General features: G+C 36.3%; 1 non-coding gene across 1 annotated transcript; it reads right to left on the bottom strand.

Annotated features, from left to right (window-relative positions):
• Nucleotides 1-18,089: 18,089 nt before the first annotated feature.
• LOC148574225 (small nucleolar RNA R71) lies at nt 18,090-18,193 on the bottom strand. Its single transcript, XR_015906334.1, has one exon. It is a non-coding gene; the product is annotated as a small nucleolar RNA R71 (small nucleolar RNA).
• Between the last annotated feature and the right edge of the window lie 1,293 nt (nt 18,194-19,486).

Consider the following 19,486-nt stretch of genomic DNA (forward strand, 5'->3'; position numbering starts at 1 on the left):
GCCCCATTACAACCTTGGAAAGACCTCATGATATTTGCATTGGTATATTAACTGTTGTTGATTGGTTAGGAGAAGAACAAAAGTTAGAGAGCATGACTAGAGAAGGATAGAGTGATTACCCTATACACTAGAGAGATTAGAGCGTACATACATCATCAGTGAGGGTTCAATGCTTGAATTTCCATGTTCCCTGCTTTCATGAGCTATCTTTTTACACTTTTATCTGTCTTACTGTATAATGATAGAATTAGTGGAATTTGATTTGCAATTGTTTTGAAGAGCTTATTTACTTTTGATCAAGTGGACAAGAATCATATAGTTGCATTCATATATATAGGATTGCATTGCATTGCATGAGTTTCTACATGTTCATACTTATTTATTTTATCTCCTTCAATTAAGCATGAGGACATGCTAATGTTTAAGTGTGGGGAGGTTGATAAACCACTATTTTATGGTTTATATTGTGTTTAATTGTGTGGTTTTATCATGATCCTTACCCACTTATTCGTTAATTTAGCATGCATTTATATTTCCTTCCTGAAGTTATTACATGATTGAAAACTTGCTTCCTAGAGACTTTTAATTATGTATTTTATTTCTCCTTTATTCCGTTCGATACCGTGATCTGTGTGTTAAAGTGTTTCAGGCTTTATAGGGCATGAATGAGTTGGAGATTGGAAAGGAAGCCTGCAAAAATGGAAGGAACACAAGGAATTGAGGAGATGACCAGCGAGAAGCGACGCGGCCGCATGGATGACGCGACCGCGCGGAGAAGAGCAAATCGCAGTGACGCGGCCTCATGGATGACGCGACCGCGTGGCAAAGCAGAACGCCGAATGACGTGTCCGCATGAGCGACGCGATCACGTGACATACATGATCTGCATAATTTGCAGAATCACTGGGGGCGATTTCGGGCCCTATTTTGACCCAGTTTTCGGCCCAGAAAAGTAGAATAGAGCCAGAGAACATGCAGAAATCAGGGAGAACATTCATTCTACACAGTTTTAGTTTTAGATCTAGTTTTTACTCCTCCCCTAGGTTTTCTCTCTACACATTCATAGTTCTTAGGATTTAATTTTCTCTTACTTTTTGGCATTGGAACACTGAGAAGAGTTATTACCTCATCAAGACTTCGTCATTCTAGTTCGTTTTCTTTACTTGGCTTTACTCTTCCATGTTCTTTGCTTTGTTTAATTTTACCATTGGAATATTTTTAGGATCATTTAATACAAGGATCACTTTTATTTTTAATAGACTATTTTAATTTTTATTTACAATGTCTTTCTTTAATTCCTTTTCATATGCTATGAATTTTATGTTCACAATGAGTGAGTAGTTCCCTAACTTGATGGGGAGTTGATTGAAAGGAACCCTTGAGTTGGGAAGCTTAAAAGAAAGATTGTAATTGGGTTTATGGTTGGATTGCCTTCTAGTCACTAACACCAATCTCTTTTAATTAAGTGGATTGCAACTTGTGAACAGACGTAGCATTCTAACTTGTTTGACTTTTCCTTACCTAGTAAAGGATAACTAAACAGGACAACCTTTAATTGTCAATTAATCTTGAGAGTATTCTAACAATAATAGGGATTCCAACTAATCAACTCCCAGTCAAGGCTTTTATTTACATTATTCAAATTCACCAATTTAATTTACTGTTTACTCAACTCAAACTTTTTTGAAAACCTCTGATTAATAAAATAGCACACTTTTCTGCAACTCGTTGGGAGACGACCTGGGACTCATACTCCCAGTATTTTAATTTAAATTTTCTCTGTGACACCTTTTTAAATTGATAGGCAGATTTCTGGTGAGTTAAGAACTATACTTGCAATGTATATATTTTAACAATTTTTAATTCGCTCATTTTTGCCCGAATCAGAAACCCTAACCCTTCACCCAATACACACGCACACTGAACACAGAGGGAGACAGAGGAGATGCGGGAAGGGAAGAGAAAGAGGAGAAAGGAGACGGCGCTGGCTGGGGGGCCTCGCCGCCGTCACCATCGAGCTGAGGGAAACAGAGGTTCGAAGTGGAGTGAGAGAGAGAGAGCGAAGGCGCGAGAGAGAAGGGAGTGTTTCGCACTGCCGTCACTGTCGCCGCCCTGGAGCTCGCCGTCGAGCTGCTTCACGGCGCCGTCCCGTCCATGGAGCCACAAGCTTGCGTTACTGTCGATCCGTCCACAAGCCGTCGTCGAGGGGACATAATCGCAAAGAGAGAGACGCACGAAGAGAAGCCCGCGACCAGCCTTGTCACCGTCAGCGCCGCGGGTTGCCGTCGCCATCCCTACGAGCTGCCACCGCGTCGCCCTTACTGAGCTGCGGCGCCGCCGTTGTCGCAATCTGCTGCTGCCGCATCTCACCAAGCCGCCGCTGGAGGAGGAGCGCTCGCCAGTTCTACCTCTGCTTCTAGTTTCTGGAATCTGACCAGAAAGCCATTGCCGCTGCTGGAGCTACCGTTGCTGTTGCTGTTTCTCTGGCCCTGCTCTGGCTCCACTCTGAACCGTTACTGCCGCTGTTTTGCTGATGCTGAGACCTTTCACCATCACTGGAGCTGCCCAGAATCATAATGGTAGCTGCCAAGAGAGCGGAACGGGTGTTAGAACTACCAATGGAGCTGCTGGGTTTAGTGATTTCTGTGAGTTTCGACCTTGAGGTAGGGGATTTATTTCAAAATTAACAGTTTTAACTTATGAATGCCAATGAGGTTTAGTGAGTAATTGCAAATAATTCATAAATATGATTATTTGATAGGAATAAGCTTTGTTTAAGGTTGTGAAATTTGGACTAAGTTTGATGTTGTTTTAGTGCTTCAATTGGATTATTGAATTCAGGTTATGGCTGTGAGTGTCTTTGGGCTTTGTTGTGAGTGTTTGAAGCTGTAATTAATATTGTTTTCTCTGATATTGATGGAATTGTTGCAAAGTTCTGACTCTATGTGATTATACTGAATTAGTTGAGTTTTGTGGCTGAAATTATGATTGGAATGATTGAGATTTTTATTGGAACTTTGGTTGAATTCGTTGATTTTGTGAAATTGAATTATAAATTGTTTGATGAGAGATTATTGTGATTTCGGTATTTTGATGGGTCAAATTAAAATTGTTGCTATTGAGTTGGTTTACTGTAATGGACTTAGTTAGTGATTAATTGAAGTTGGGCTTAAGGAATAATTGGAAGACTGAATCTTAAAATGTTGAACTAGTTGCTGAAAATCTGATTTTTGAAATTAAAAGATGACTTTAGAAGTGAATCAGTTATTCAACGATAATCGAAATGATATGAGAGTAAAGGCTGAGTAAACTGTAATAAAAGTTGTTGTTGGGATTCAATTTTGAGAAGTTTGAATTAACTATAGAACTAGTTATGATTTTTCAAAGTTAAAATGTAAAACTTAATTTTCTGCATTACTTTTAAATGAAGCTGGAGACTTTGAAAATCTATAACTAATTTTGTGATGATCGGAATTGCGTGAGACCAAGTCTGGCTTAAGCTTGGGATTATAGGAAGCTGGACTGGTGAATTTGAGACTTTTTCATTAAGTTTATGATTTATGGTGAATTTTTGAATTATGAATGTCAAATCTGGTTTTCTGCAGAACGCTTAACACAGCAGCAACTTGTTTCTTCTATTAGAAATTCACCAGTTTGAATTTTGAAATGAAACTAATTTTAAATGAAACTCTGTTCCTAATACTTTAATTTCATAAAAATTTAGAATTTTTAGAGATGTGGTTTTAAAGATATGGATTTTTGAAGTAAGATGTATTATGCAGTAAAAATCAGGTTTTGTTTTCTAAGTCAGTAACTTTGAGACTTTATAATTTTTAATTCTGGAATGATATTGAGATGAAACCAATTGGAGGTGAAAGTTGAGTATGTTCAGTATATATGATTTAAATTTCAGAGTTTTCCATGTTTTAATAAGTGAGTTATGGGACTTGGAAGAGGTTGTGTTCAATGATTTGTAAAACAGACTTCAGCAGAAAATTACCTAACTTCCAAGCTACGTAACTCCTTCATTAAAAATGGTATGACCCTGGAATCAATTGAAAAAGAAATTTGGATAAGTTATGTTTAAACACATTAATTTTGAAGGTGTTTGGATTTAATTTGGATTTTATATGAAATTTCGAATGTTGTACGCTGCTGCTGTCTTCTGGATTTAAGGCACTACAGAGCAGTCACGGTTTTGCTTATATTCCCGAAGCTAGAGCCAGCAAAAAATTGTGATTTTTGATTTAATAGAAAGCTTAATCCGAGACGGTCACATGGATACAAGGTTATCGTAATTACGAATTCGTTTGATATTTTAAAAATAAAACTGAAATTAGACTACTGATGTTGTTTTGGTGATTACTTGGATATGGAATTTGAGAAATAGATTTTCTATACTATTATCAAATATTTTTGAGGATATATTGTTGTGACAATTGTTGAGAAAAGTTTGATGAGATGTTGAGAAAGAGGGAACCCGTAAGGGTGGTTAAGTCTGGGTTTTAGGGGAGGTGCTGTCAAAATTTTATAAAAATCCGAGGTTTTATTCGAAAAGTCATTTTAAAAGATTTGAACTTGAAAAATTATATTATTTGCGTTTTATCTAAATAAGAGAAGAATTATACTATTTAGAATTTGGAATTATCAAGGAAAGGTTTATGTTTCAAGTTTGAATTATTTAAGAAAGGAATTATGTTTTGAATTCAATTTAATATGAAAAGAGTTATGCTTTGGGCTTGAAATAGAGGATTACTTTTCAGGAGTTTGGTGAATTTTATAATATTTGAATCCAAATGATAAAGAGAAATTGTTTGAGCTAAGATGTTGTAAAAGTGAAAGATGTGAAGTTTGTATAGTATGATTGAGTTTGTATAGTATAATTGAACAGAGAACGAAAGAGGTACTCCCTAAGAATGTGAAAGTGATAATGAATGATGATAATGAGAATGATTATGTGATGATCTGCTGCATGAAGGCAGTCAGATAGATGGTGGTACAACCACTGAGAGTGCTTTCCTGGGATACCTTGCTATAATGCTTTTCTGTAAGACAGAGGTTGCTTACAGAGGTATTAAGATTAGTGTGCTCCTGTAAGACAGAGGTTGCTTACAGTGAGTGTATTGGGCGTATATCGGCTAATAAGTGCTGCCCTGCAAGACAAAGGTTGCTTGCAGTAGGTATTGCCAGCAGGAAAGCCTTATCCAGACAGAGGTTGTTGGGTAACGTCGGGAGCGGGTATGTAACTGACAAATGAGCTCATTACCTGCACTAGGGCTAGACATGCATCATCCTTATTTGCACATCTACATTTGATTATGTCTGCTTGTCTTATTTCTTTGTAACTGTGCTGCTTGTCTTGTTGTAATTTGTTTGTATGTTGAATTAAATCTCTTGCTTGTACTTTTAGTTTCTGAATGTTTTAAAGAGATTAATAATTGACGTTGTGATTGAGAATTAATTAAGTGACTGAAATGATTGATATAATTAATCTTGTCATTGAGATCTGTTTTGAGTTTAGGAAGAGGTGATCAATTAGTTAAAGTAAAGCTAAGAGTATATTCAAAAGGTTTGATTAAATATAGTTTTCTTGAGTATGTTAATTATTTGCATTTTATTTCATTACTTTTATGGCATTTCCATTCCCTACTGAGAACTTATGGTTTGTTCTCACCCCAAAATCTTCCACCTTTTCAGTGACACAGGTTCGAGGACACAGTGTGAAGTTGCGGGCGATTATAGAATTTATTTATGAGTTAAGTGTGAGTTAATTTGCTTCATAGAGTTCCCTCGCCCTTATTGCTTAAAATTTTTATTTTATACAGAGGGATAGAATTTGTATCTGAGTTTTATTTGAAATCTTTTGTATGACAGATATTATTATTAATACTTATGTGATTATTATTACTTGGTGATCTTTAATATATGACTTTAATGAAATGAAAACAAAATTTTTTGGAATTTTCTTAAAAACTGAAACGCAATATCAAACTAAAGGCTCCATAGTAAATAGTTAATACAGGAAAGCAGGTTAGTAACGCCTTACTTTCGGTACGATCATGACGTTCTGGAAGTTGGATAGTTACATGAAGTATGTCAAATAGGCTTGATAACATCAATCCATAAGTCCCAACCTATCTACTAATTAGATCAGTAGTGGGTTGGTGTCAATGAGTATCAAATTAATCACTAAGGGTTCTCAAATCACCAAATCATTGAGACCCAATGACTCAAGGTCACTCAATTCCCTTAGCCTAGGCCAAGAGTAAAGAAAACTACTAAAAAACTAAAGGAAACATTCCATCAAACACCTAACGTGCAAGAAAAGTAAACATCACCAAATGAAAGAATTAAAGGAAACCCACAATTAACATAAGCAAGAAATCAATAACAACAATCAAGATCAACATAAAAGAGACATGGAAACATAAAATTGCATTAAAAGAAATCAAGATCCAACAATGGTTCATCAACATAAAAGAGAGCAAAACAAGAAACTAACAAGAGAAACTAAGAAGATTAAGACAATAGAACACTAAAATGTAAAGAGAATTGAAATCAAAACAAGAATTGAAAGAGAAAATTGAGAGTGATTAACCTAACTTTACCCTAATTTCTATCCTAAATCTAGAGAGAGGATAGAATTCTACCCTAAAACATGATGAAAACTAAACTATGACTACTTGGTTCATTCCCCCCTCAATCCTTGGGTTCAATAGCATCGGAAATGAGTTGGATTGGGCCCAAAATGAGCTACAAAATCGCTGGCCACGATTTCACTTTAGTGAACCAAGTGCTCCATCGGTGCGCACGCGTAAATGGTGCGTGTGCGCCTCTATACGTCAGGAAACTATGGTAAATTTTATATCATTTTGAAGCCCCGGATGTTAGCTTTCCAACACAACTAGAACCGCCTCATTTGAACCTTTGTAGCTCACGTTATGGTCGATTGAGTGCGAAGAGGTCAGCCTTGATAGCTTTACGGTTCTTTCATTTCTTCATGAGTTCTCCCACTTTGCATGCTTTTCTCCTCACTTCTTCCATCCAATACTTGCCTTATGAACCTGAAATCACTCAACAAACATATCAAGGCATCGAATGGAATTAAAGTGAGTTAAATTTAGCTATTTTAAGGCCTAAAAAGCATATTTTCACACTTAAGCACAAATTCAGGGAGAATTGCAAAACCATGCTATTTCATTGAATAAATGTGAGAAAAGTTGATAAAATCCCCCAAATTAAGCACAAGATAAACCACAAAATCGGGGTTTATCAAATCTCCCCACACTTAAACTAAGCATGTCCTCATGCTAAGAATAAAGAAGGATAAGAAATGGGGTATGAACATTTATTCAATGTAAAGAAACTATATGCACCTATCTATATGAATGCAACTAAATGCAAAATGATTCTACCTACTTGGTCAAAAGTAAATCAATCTCCAATAACATGTATAAGCAAGTAGGGCAAAGGTCATATGACGACTCACAAACTCTACCAATTCAAATATCAAAATGAAGTTCAAATAGACTTGCAAGAAGAAAAGCTCATGAAAGCCGGGAACAAGAAATTGAGCATCGAACCCTCACCAGAAGTGTATCCGCTCTAGTCGCTCAAGTGTATAGGGTCGATTCACTCAATTCTCCTCTAATCATGCTTTTCAAGATTTGTTTTTCTTCTAACAATCAACAATTATTCAATGCATGCATACATTCATCATGAGGACTTATTCATAGGTTGTAATGGGGCTATGGTAAAGGTAAGGATGCATATGGTCAAGTGAGCTTGAAATTTGTATCTTTGATTAGCCTAAGCTCTCACCTAACACATGTAACAACCTATACAATTCTAATACACAAACTAGCTACCCATGATTCCCACTTTTTCACATACTCATGCATTCTCTTTAATTAACATTCCATATGCATTAATTTTTTTTATTGAACTTTACTTTGGGGCATTTTATCCCCTTTTTATTTCTTTTTCTCTTTTTTTCTTTTTCTATATTTTTTTTCTTTTATATACATATATATGTTTTTTTTTCTTTCTTATTTTTTTTCTAAAGCATATACAAACGTATCAATGCATATAGTTTTATGTATAGTGCATGAATATGTACCCAATTCCCAATATTTTTAACAAAAATAAAAAATTACACTTTTACCTCAACCAATGTCCCAAGTTTTCCATACCCAATTGATACACACCCTCACTAGCCTAAGCTAATCAAAGATCCAAATTAAGGACATTTATTGTTTTTCGCTTATGGGTAGTGATGTGCTACAATTAAGAACAAAAGGGATTAAATAGGCCCAAAAGTGGCTAACAATGGTTGATGAAAGGTAGGATATTTGGGTAAGTGAGCTAAATGAAATGATGGCCTCAATCATATAAATGCATGTATACATGGAACAATGGACATAAAGAATCAAACAAATCAAAGATCACAATCATAGGAAGAGATGATGCACACAAGAATGAAAATAAGTAGTTATAAGATGTAACCACACAATTAGGCTCAAAACTCACATGATTGTGTTCTTAGCTCAAAAACTATGTTCCAAAATAAATTCTTCAAGCAAGTTCATAAAAAAAAATTTTCGAATTGTTAGGGTACTCTAAAAACAGTTTCTTGGAAAAGAAATCATCACCCTAACCAAGTAGTCCTAACATAAAAAGAAAGTGGTAAAAATATATACAAATTCTAACTGGCATGCAACCTATCATGCAATGCAACAACTAACTAGCAAAGAAAATCAAGAATTGGTGTTGAAAGAAAGAAATTGTTATCTATGGAGATCGGTCGGAGAACCTCCCCACACTTAGAAATTTGCACCGTCCTCGTTGCATGCAAAGAAGAGCAAGGTGGACGGGTTGCTACAATTGATGAGCTCCTTCAAAAGGTTGTGCAGGTGAACTTGTTTGTTGCCCCATTTAGAAGCTTTGCTTTTCCTTTCCTCCTAGGTGGCCAACCTAAAAGGAAAGAAAAAGAAAGAAAATTAAGCCTACAACAAAGATATCAAAGCAATTAGAACATAGGTGGGGGCTAATGCCAAATAAGAGTAAGGTTCTCACTACATGTTAGCTATGCATGTGAGTGAGAAAGCAATATAGGCAAAGGGCATATCAACTAATACTTGATGCAAGAGTAAGTTAAAGCATGGGTACATGACATGAAGAGCATGTTGCATCAAGCTTAATCAATAATTGACACAAACAAGATTAGTAATAAGCATGAGAGCATTTGGTCCCATCCTAACTCAATGATGATGAGGTATAAAAACAAGGGATCATGAATCAAGAAGGACTAAAGCACTAATCTTGTTGTGTAGAGCAAATATTACAATGAATGCAACAAGTCACAGAGCACCAATACTGACCAAGAAAGTCTCAACAATTGAGTAAGAGAATTCAACACCATTTTTAAAACAAGAAACTTAGAAAAGAAAATACGAACAAGCTATAAAAACAAAATTAAAATGCAATGAATGATAATATGAAAATGCAACATGTAAAAGAAGATGAAAATAAGAAAAATAAAGAGTAAAAATTTGAAAAGAAAGTAAGAAAGGAAGAAAGAAGAAGAAAGAAAGAGGAAGAAACTAGAAGGACAAGAAGAGAAGAAGGAAGAAAGAAAACAGGGTAGAACAGGGGAAAAACAGGGCGTGGAGGGCGACGCGTACGCGCACAGCATGCGTGCGCGTGGGTGGGTAGGCAGGACAAGCGACGCGTACGCGCATAGCATGCATATGCGTGGATGTGAAGATGGCGACCGACGCGAACACGTCATGTACGCTTGCGCGTCAGGTCGCGGCGCAGAATAGGCACAACTTTGGTACAACTCTCTGGTTTTTGTAGCAGGAGTGTGAAGTGCACCACCGACGCGAGTGCGGATGCCCTTTTTTTTTTTTAGAGAAACAGTGCACTCTCCTAATCTACAAGCATTCTAAAACAATTAAAGTTAAAATTCAACAACAAATCTTTTTGGTTTTTTTTTTTTTTTGAAAAATTTTCAAAACACACTAAAAAAACAAAACTTATACTACAAGCAAAATGCAATTCAACAACAACTAAACTAATCAAAACAAACTAAGAAACAACTAATCAATCAAAGAAAAATGTATAAAAGTATAGAAAATAACAAAAACTACCTACAATGGCAACTCAATTCCTTCATTGATTATATATACAAGAGAATGGAAAGAGGTTACCATGGTGGGGTGTCTCCCACCTAGCACTTTTATTTTAAGTCCTTAAGTTGGACATTTGGGAAGCTCCTTGTCATGGTGGCTTATGCTTGTACTCATCTTAAAACTTCCACCAATGCTTGGACTTCAAGTAAGCTCCAAAATTCAAAAGCAATGGCACCAAGCTTTGATGAAGTTCTACACAAGCTAAGGGCTTCCAAAATTGATCTTCATATATTTCTGGATCCCAAATCTTGTTTCTACACCCATCTTCAAGTTGATCATCACAATTCCAATTGGGTGAGAAGTGATCCGAATTCTCAAGTAAACACCAAAGCATCTTCCAAGACACCTTTAGTTGAGAACTATACCAACCATTGCACTTAGACTTTGAGTTTCCAACCATAAGGAACCTTGATTGGCATTTCCACCCACTAATAAATTCTTTTTTGCTCTTAACCCCACAAAGAGCTCTAAGTTGCCCATCCGTCTCAATCAAACCATATTCAAGTGGGAAAGTAAAGACTAGAGATAAGAATTTTACCCACTTGAATGTTATGTTGGATGGTGACTTAGGAAGGGACGTCTCCAATGGTCTTGTAAGTTCCATTCCCTTGTGCTCTTCTTTGAATACCTCCACCTCTTGGTAAGCTTCTTCCACCTTCACCTCTTGACAAGGCTCTTCATGTCCAATTACTTCCTCACCAACCTTTTCTAGCTCTTCTCCATTCTTCATATCATAACTTGGAGGTATTGTGGAACTTGTCTCAACATCCACCTCAATTTCAAGAGGAGAAGATTCCTCAAATACAAAGGATCATGTGTTGGTGTGGGCTCATCTCCAAGAGGAAGATTTGTTATTTGCTCACCTTCTTCCAATTCTTCATCATTTATTATATGCTTAGGAGGTTGCGCATTATCCTCCTCAACACCAAATTCAAGCTCATTGGAAGAAGGTTCAACAACTTCCACAAAATCATCAACAATATCACTTGGTATGGAAGTGCTCTCAAGTTTGAAATCCACCTCTTGTTCAACTTCCTCTATCTCTTCAACCACTTCGTCTTCTTCAATAATCTCTTCCTCCTCCACTTGTTGCAAGACATACCTCATCTCCTTGTCCTCATGTTGAGATTCTAAAATCTCCTTCATGCTCCTTTCTTCGGTTGATTTCTCACATTCATCCGTGGAGATGCTTTGCTTGTTACATGAGTCCCATGAGTCCAAGTTGGCTTTAATTTTGGCAAGGTTAGCCTCGATAGCTTCATAATTCTTTTGGGCTTCCTCTTGCTCCTTTTGATGGATTATTGCTTGAAGCCGATCCATTGCTTCCTTGAGACGATCCATTGGCTCTTGGATGGATGGATATGGGTGTTCTTCCATGGAGGGTTGTGGTGGAAAGAAAAATTCATTATGTGGTTGAAAGTTATCATACATGGGAGGTGATTCATCTTGGTGATAATATGGAGGTGGTGGTTCTTGAGAGGGTATTGGTGGTTGAATTGGGGTGGTTCTTCATATGGTTCATATGGTTCACAAGGTGCTTGGTATGGTGGATATAGGTTGGGATCATATGGAGGTGTTTGGTGAAAAGGGGCTTGTGATTAAGGTGGTGCAAAATTATGTTGAGGTGGTTCATAGGCATATGCTGGTGGTTGTTGACAATCACAATAAGGGTCACCACATCCATTAGATTGATATGCATTAGGATGAGAGTTATACCCATAAGAATCCGGAGGTTGTTGTTGCCAAGAAGGGTGATCAATCCCTCGAGGCTCCTCCCACCTTTGATTGTTCCATCCTTGATGCATATTATCATTATAGTTGCGATTTCCTACAACATAATTTGAACCAAACTCATAGCTAAAGTGGTGAGAATTCATAATAGCAAGAGAAAATAAAAACAAAACTAGTAAGAACTAATAAAAACTAACTCCTAAAACAAGCAAAAACTAGCAAAGAAGAATATTAACATATATACAATAGCCAATAACATAACACCATTACAACTCCCCGGCAACGGCGCCATTTTGATTTAAGAAAATTGTCGTGCCGGTATAGAATTTCACACAAAATGAATTCTCGTTGCAAGTATAGTTCTACACCAACAAACAATTCTCCCAATCAAAAATTTGGTTGTCACATGTAACAAACCCCCAAATGAAAATTAACCGGAGTATTTGAACTCCGGGTTATCTCACAAGGAATTGCAATGAAATGGTCAATTATTGGGTATGAAAATGCAAGGGGGGTTTTGATTTTATATATTTGCAAGAGAATAGATGACATGAAAGTAAAATAACCAAAACTAATAAAAGAAATGGAAAGAACTCTTGGCTAGACATAGGTAATTGAGATCACTATCCTTGTCTACAAACCATATATTGATAATTATGAGAGTCCAACCTATTAAGTCTACCTCCAAAAGCTTTAAGTATGTAATATCTACTCCTAAGCTTGAAATATGTCAAATAGGCTTGATCACATCAACCCATAAGTCCCAACCTATCTACTAATTAGATTAGTAGTGGGTTGGTGTCAATGAGTATCAAATTGATCATCAAGGGTTCTCAAATCACCAAATCATTAAGACCCAATGACTCAAGGTCACTCAATTCCCTTAGCCTAGGCCAAGAGTAAAGAAAACTACTAAAAAACTAAGGGAAACAATCCATCAAACACCTAATGTGCATGAAAAGTAAACATCACCAAATGCAAGAATTAAAGAAAACCCACAATTAACATAAGCAAGAAATCAATAATAACAATCAAGATCAACATAAAAGAGACATGGAAACATAAAATTGCATTAAAAGAAATCAAGATCCAACAATGGTTCATCAACATAAAAGAGAGCAAAACAAGAAACTAACAAGAGAAACTAAGAAGATTAAGACAATAGAATACTAAAATGTAAAGAGAATTGAAATCAAAACAAGAATTGAAAGAGAAAATTGAGAGTGATTAACCTAACTTTACCCTAATTTCTATCCTAAATCTAGAGAGAGGATAGAGTTGTACCCTAAAACATAATGAAAACTAAACTATGACTACTTGGTTCATTCCTCCCCTTAATCCTTGGGTTCAATAGCATCAGTAATGAGTTGGATTGGGCCCGAAATGAGCTGCAAAATCGCTGGTCACGATTTCACTTTAGTGAACCACGTGCTCCATCGGCGCGTACGCGTACATGGAATGTGCACACCCCTATACATCAGACAACTATGACAAATTTTATATCATTTTGACACCCCGGATGTTAGCTTTTCAACGCAACTAGAACCGTCTCATTTGAACCTTTGTAACTCAAGTTATGATCGATTGAGTGCAAAGAGGTCAGGCTTGACAACTTTATGGTTCCTTCATTTCTTCATGAGTTCTCCCACTTTGCATGCTTTTCTCCACACTTCTTCCATCTAATACTTGCCTTATGAACCTGAAATCACTCAACAAACATATCAAGGCATCGAATGGAATTAAAGTGAGTTAAATTTAGCTATTTTAAGGCCTAAAAAGCATGTTTTCACACTTAAGCACAAATTCAGGGAGAATTGCAAAACCATGCTATTTCATTGAATAAACGTGAGAAAAGTTGATAAAATTCCCCAAATTAAGCACAAGATAAACTACAAAATCGGGGTTTATCAGCTGGCCTCACGGCCATGCCTAGACCTTTTACACTTATGTATTTTCTACGGTGGAGTTTCTACACCCCATAGATTAAGGTGTGGAGCTCTGCTGTTCTTCATGAATTAATGCAATTACTACTGTTTTTCCTTCAATTCACGCCTACTTCTTCTCCAAGATATACTCTCGTACTTAATTCAGTTAAGTCAGAATGAAGGGGTGACCCGTGACAATCACCCAATCTTCATTACTGGCTTAGCCAAGATCCGCGTGCCTGACAACCACAAAGCGGTCTAAATGATGTTTAACGTAGTCATTGGACGACAGCTGGAGTATATTCTCTTGGATATCTAATACACGGACCGAGTCCGTGAGATTAGTATCTTTGTGGTATAGGCTAGAATTATTGGCAGCCATTCATGGGATCCGAAAAGTCTAAACCTTGTCTATGGTATTCCGAGTAGGATCCTGGAAGGGATAACTGTAAAGAGCTTCAAACCTGCGAATGTTGGGCGCAAGTGACAGTGTGCAAAAGGATCAATGGATCCTATTCTGACACTAGCGGGAACCGACAGATGATTAGCCATGCGGTAGCTGTACCTGGTATTTTTCATCCGAGATGAGAAATTCGACAGTTGATTAGTTGTGCAGAAACCGTAGAGGACCATTTTCACTGAGAGGATCGTACAGCTTGCCATGGAAGGAAGTAACGCATAGTTGGAAGAAGGCAATAGGAAAGCAGAGGTTCAGAAGCAACAAAGCATCTTCAGACGCTTATCTGAAATTCCCACCAATGAATTACATAAGTAACTCTATTTTATTTTATGTCTTATTTATATTTTAATTATCACAACTTCATAACCATTTGAATCCGCCTGACTGAGATTTACAAGGATGACCATAGCTTGCTTCAAGATGACAATCTCCGTGGGATCGACCCTTACTCACGTAAGGTTTATTACTTGGACGACCCAGTGCACTTGCTGGATAGTTACTGATGAGTGGATAATTTATACGCTTTTTGGCATTATTTTTACATAGTTTTTAGTATGATTTAATTAGTTTTTAATATATTTTTATTAGTTTTTAAATAAAAATCACATTTCTAGACTTTACTATGAGTTTATGTATTTTTCTGTGATTTCAGATAATTTCTGGCTGAAATTGAAGGACTTGAGCAAAAATCAGATTCAGAGGTTGAAGAAGGACTGCAGATGCTGCTGGGTTCTAACCTCCCTGCATTCAAAGTGGATTTCTTGGAGCTACAGAACTCCAAATGGCACGCTCTTAATTGCGTTGGAAAGTAGACATCTAGGGCTTTCCAGCAACATATAATAGTCCATACTTTGCCCGAGTTTAGACGACGCAAACTGGCGTTCAACGCCAGTTCCATGTTGCATTCTAGAGTTAAACGCCAGAAACAGGTTGCAAAGTTGAGTTAAACGCCAGAAACAGGTTACAAACTGGCGTTCAACTCCAAGAGAAGCATGTACATGTGTAAAGCTCAATGCTCAGCCCAAGCACACACCAAGTGGGCCCCAGAAGTGGATTTCTGCATCATTTACTCATTTCTGTAAACCCTAGTAACTAGTTTAGTATAAATAGGACTTTTTACTATAGTATGTACATCTTTCGATCATCTTTTGATCATCTTCGGATCATCTTTGGATTATCTTTTGATCCTCTGATCACGTTTATGGGGGTTGGCCATTCGGCCATGCCTGAACCTTCATCACTTATGTATTTTTAACGGTAGAGTTTCTACACACCATAGATTAAGGTGTGGAGCTCTGCTGTTCTTCATGAATTAATGCGAAGTACTATTGTTTTTCGATTCAATTCAAGCTTATTCCTATTCTAAGATGTTCATTCGCACCCATGAACATGATGAATGTGATGATTATGTGACGCTCATCACTATTCTCACCTATAAACGCGTGCCTGACAACCACTTCCGTTCTACATGAAGATGAGATAGAATGAGTATCTCTTAGATATCTAATACAGGGGACCGAGTCCGAGATATTAGAGTCTTCAGAATTTTTAAGAAGGAATTCTAGAATCTCGTGAGATAGGTTGAATCCTGTCTGGCTGTTAAGCCATGTCTAATCTTTTGGACCGAGGTTTCAACTATCTCAAGAGAAGAGCTTCTTTGTCTTTTCCAGCAAATTAGCTGTTGTATGTAATGTTCTGCTAAAGCTTGGCTGGCCATTGGCCATGTCTAGTGTTTTGGACCGGAGCTTTCAATGAAAGCTTGGCTGGCTAGTAAGCCATGTCTAATTCCTGGACCGGAGTTTTAGACTAACATTGCAAGATTCCTGGAATTCCTATTAAAAATTTTGAAATCCTTATTTTCCTTTTCAAAATAATTTTCGAAAAATATACAAAAAAATAATAAAATCATAAAACCAAAAATAATTTGATGTTTCTTGCTTGAATCTTGTGTTAGTTTTTAAGTTTGATGTCAATTGCATGTTTATCTCTTTCTTGCATTTTTTTGAAAATCCATGCATTGCATTCTTTATGATCTTCAAGTTGTTCTTGGTAAGTCTTCTTGTTTGATCTTTAAAATTTCTTGTTTTGTGTCTTTTCTTGTTTTTTTATATATGCATTTTCAATTTGTTAGTGTCTATACATGAAAAATTTTTAAGTTTGGTGTCTTGCATGTTTTTCTTTTCTTCAAATTTTCAAAAATAAGTTCTTGGTGTTCATCTTTGCATTCAAGGTGTTCTTGCATGTTTCCTTTGTTTTGATCCAAAATTTTCATGCATTGAGTCTTTTTGACGTTTTTCTCTTTCCTTGTTAAAATTCAAAAATAAAAAAAATATCTTTCCTTTATTTTCTCATAAATTTTCGAAAATTTGAGTTGACTTTTTCAAAACTTTTTAAAATTTAGTTGTTTCTTATGAGTCAAATCAAATTTTCAATTGAAAAATCCTATCTTTTTCAAATATTTTTCAAAAATAAAATCTTTTTCATTTTTTCTTTCATATTTTTGAAAATTTTAAATTTTGATTTTCAAAATATTTTTCTTATTTTGTTTTATAATTTCAAAATCTCTACTAACAATTAATGTGATTGATTCAAAAATTTTTATGTTTGTTACTTGCCAAGTAAGAAAGGTTCAATCTTTAAATTTTAAAATCCTATCTTTTTGTTTCTTGTTAGTCAAGTAATCAACTTTAATTTTCAAAATCAAATCTTTTTAAATTTCTTTTTTCAAATCCTTTTCAAAATAAATTTCAATCACATCTTTTTCAAAATTAATTTCAAAATATTTTCTAACCTCTTTTCTAACTTCTTATCTTTTCAAAAAATTGATTTTCAAATATTTTTCAATTAACCACTTAACTTTTTGTTTGATTTTAAAAGTTTACTATTTTAATCATATCTTTTTCAAAACTATCTAACTAATTTTCTCTCTCCTAATTTTCGAAAATCACCTTCCTCTTTTACAAAAATCTTTTTAATTAATTAATTGTTTCTTCTAACTTTTTCGAATACTAATTAATAAATAAATTAAAAACAAAAATATTTTTCTTTTCTTTTCAATTATTTTCAAAAATCCTTCTCTCTCACCTCCTTCTAATTATTTATTTATCTACTGACACTTCTCTTTCTTAAAAATTCGAACCCACTCCCTCTTTCTGTGTTCAAATTTCTTTTCTTCTTCTACTCACATAAAGGAATCTCTATACTGTGGCAAAGAGGATCCCTATTATTTCCTGTTCTCTTCTTTTTCATATGAGCAGGAACAAGGATAAGAACATTCTTGTTGAAGCTGATCCTGAACCTGAAAGCACTCTGAAGAGGAAGCTAAGGGAAGCTAAAGCACAACTCTCTGGAGAAAATCTGACAAAAATTTTCGAAAAAGAAGGATACATGGCCGAAAATAATAACAATGCAAGGAAGATGCTTGGTGACTTTACTGCACCAAATTCCAATTTACATGGAAGAAGCATCTCAATCCCTGCCAATGGAGCAAACAATTTTGAGCTCAAGCCTCAACTAGTTTCTCTAATGCAACAAAACTGCAAGTTTCATGGACTTCCATCTGAAGATCCTTTTCAGTTCTTAACTAAATTCTTGTAGATTTGTGATACTGTTAAGACCAATGGGGTTGATCCTGAGGTCTACAAGCTTATGCTTTTCCCGTTTGCTATAAGAGACAAAGCTAGAATATGGTTGGACTCTCAACCTAAAGACAGCCTGAACTCTTGGGATAAGCTGGTCACGGCTTTCTTAGCCAAGTTCTTTCCTCCTCAAAAGCTTAGTAAGCTTAGAGTGGATGTTCAAACCTTCAAATAGAAAGAAGGTGAGTCCCTCTATGAAGCTTGGGAGAGATACAAGGAACTGACCAAAAAGTGTCGTTCTGACATGCTTTCAGAATGGACCACCCTGGATATATTCTATGATGGTCTGTTTGAATTATCTAAAATGTCATTGGACCATTCTGCAGGTGGATCCATTCACCTAAAGAAAACGCCTGCAGAAGCTCAAGAACTCATTGACATGGTTGCAAATAACCAGTTCATGTACACTTCCGAAAGGAATCCTGTGAGTAATGGGACGCCTATGAGGAAGGGAGTTCTTGAAATTGATACTCTGAATGCCATATTGGCTCAGAATAAAATATTGACTGAGCAAGTCAATATGATCTCTCAGAGTCTGAATGGATTGAAGGAATCATCCAACAGTACTAAAGAGGCATCTTCGGAAGTAGAAGCTTATGATCCTGAGAACCCTGCAATAGCAGAGGTGAATTACATGGGTGAACCCTATGGAAATACCTATAATCTCTCATGGAGAAATCATCCAAATTTCTCATGGAAGGATCAACAAAAGCCTCAACAAAGCTTTAATAATGGTGGAAGAAACAGGTTTAGCAATAGCAAACCTTTTCCATCATCCACTCAGCAACAGACAGAGAATTCTGAGCAGAACCCATCTAGCTTAGCAAATATAGTCTCTGATCTATCTAAGGCCACTGTAAGTTTCATGAATGAAACAAGGTCCTCCATTAGAAATTTGGAGGCACAAATGAGCCAGCTGAGTAAAAGGGTCACTGAAACTCCTCCTAGTACTCTCTCAAGCAATACAGAAGAAAATCCAAAGAGAGAGTGCAAGGCCATTGACTTGACCATCATGGCTGAACCTACAAGGGAGGAGGAGGACGTGAATCCTAGTGAGGAAGACCTCCTGGGATATTCAGTGACCAATAAGGAGTTTCCCTTTGAGGAACCAAAGGAATCTGAGGCTCATCTAGAGACCATAGAGATTCTATTGAACCTCCTTCTACCCTTCATGAGCTCTAATGAGTATTCTTCTTCTGAAGAGAATGAAGACGTTACTGAAGAGCAAGTTGCTAAATACCTTGGTGCAATCATGAAGCTGAATGCCAGACTATTTGGTAATGAGACTTGGGAAGATGAACCTCCCTTGCTCACCAATGAAATAAATGCATTGGATAGGCAGAAATTACCTCAAAAGAAACAGGATCCTGGAAAATTCTTAATACCTTGTACCATAGGCACCATGACCTTTGAGAAGGCTCTGTGTGACCTGGGATTAGGAATAAACTTAATGCCACTCTCTGTAATGGAGAAACTTGGGATCTTTGAGGTGCAAGCTGCCAGAATCTCATTAGAGATGGCAGACAACTCAAGAAAACA

The sequence above is a fragment of the Arachis ipaensis genome, chromosome B2 (assembly GCF_059453495.1).
Source record: "Arachis ipaensis isolate K30076 ecotype BB chromosome B2, ASM5945349v1, whole genome shotgun sequence".
Taxonomy (NCBI): Eukaryota; Viridiplantae; Streptophyta; class Magnoliopsida; order Fabales; family Fabaceae; genus Arachis; species Arachis ipaensis.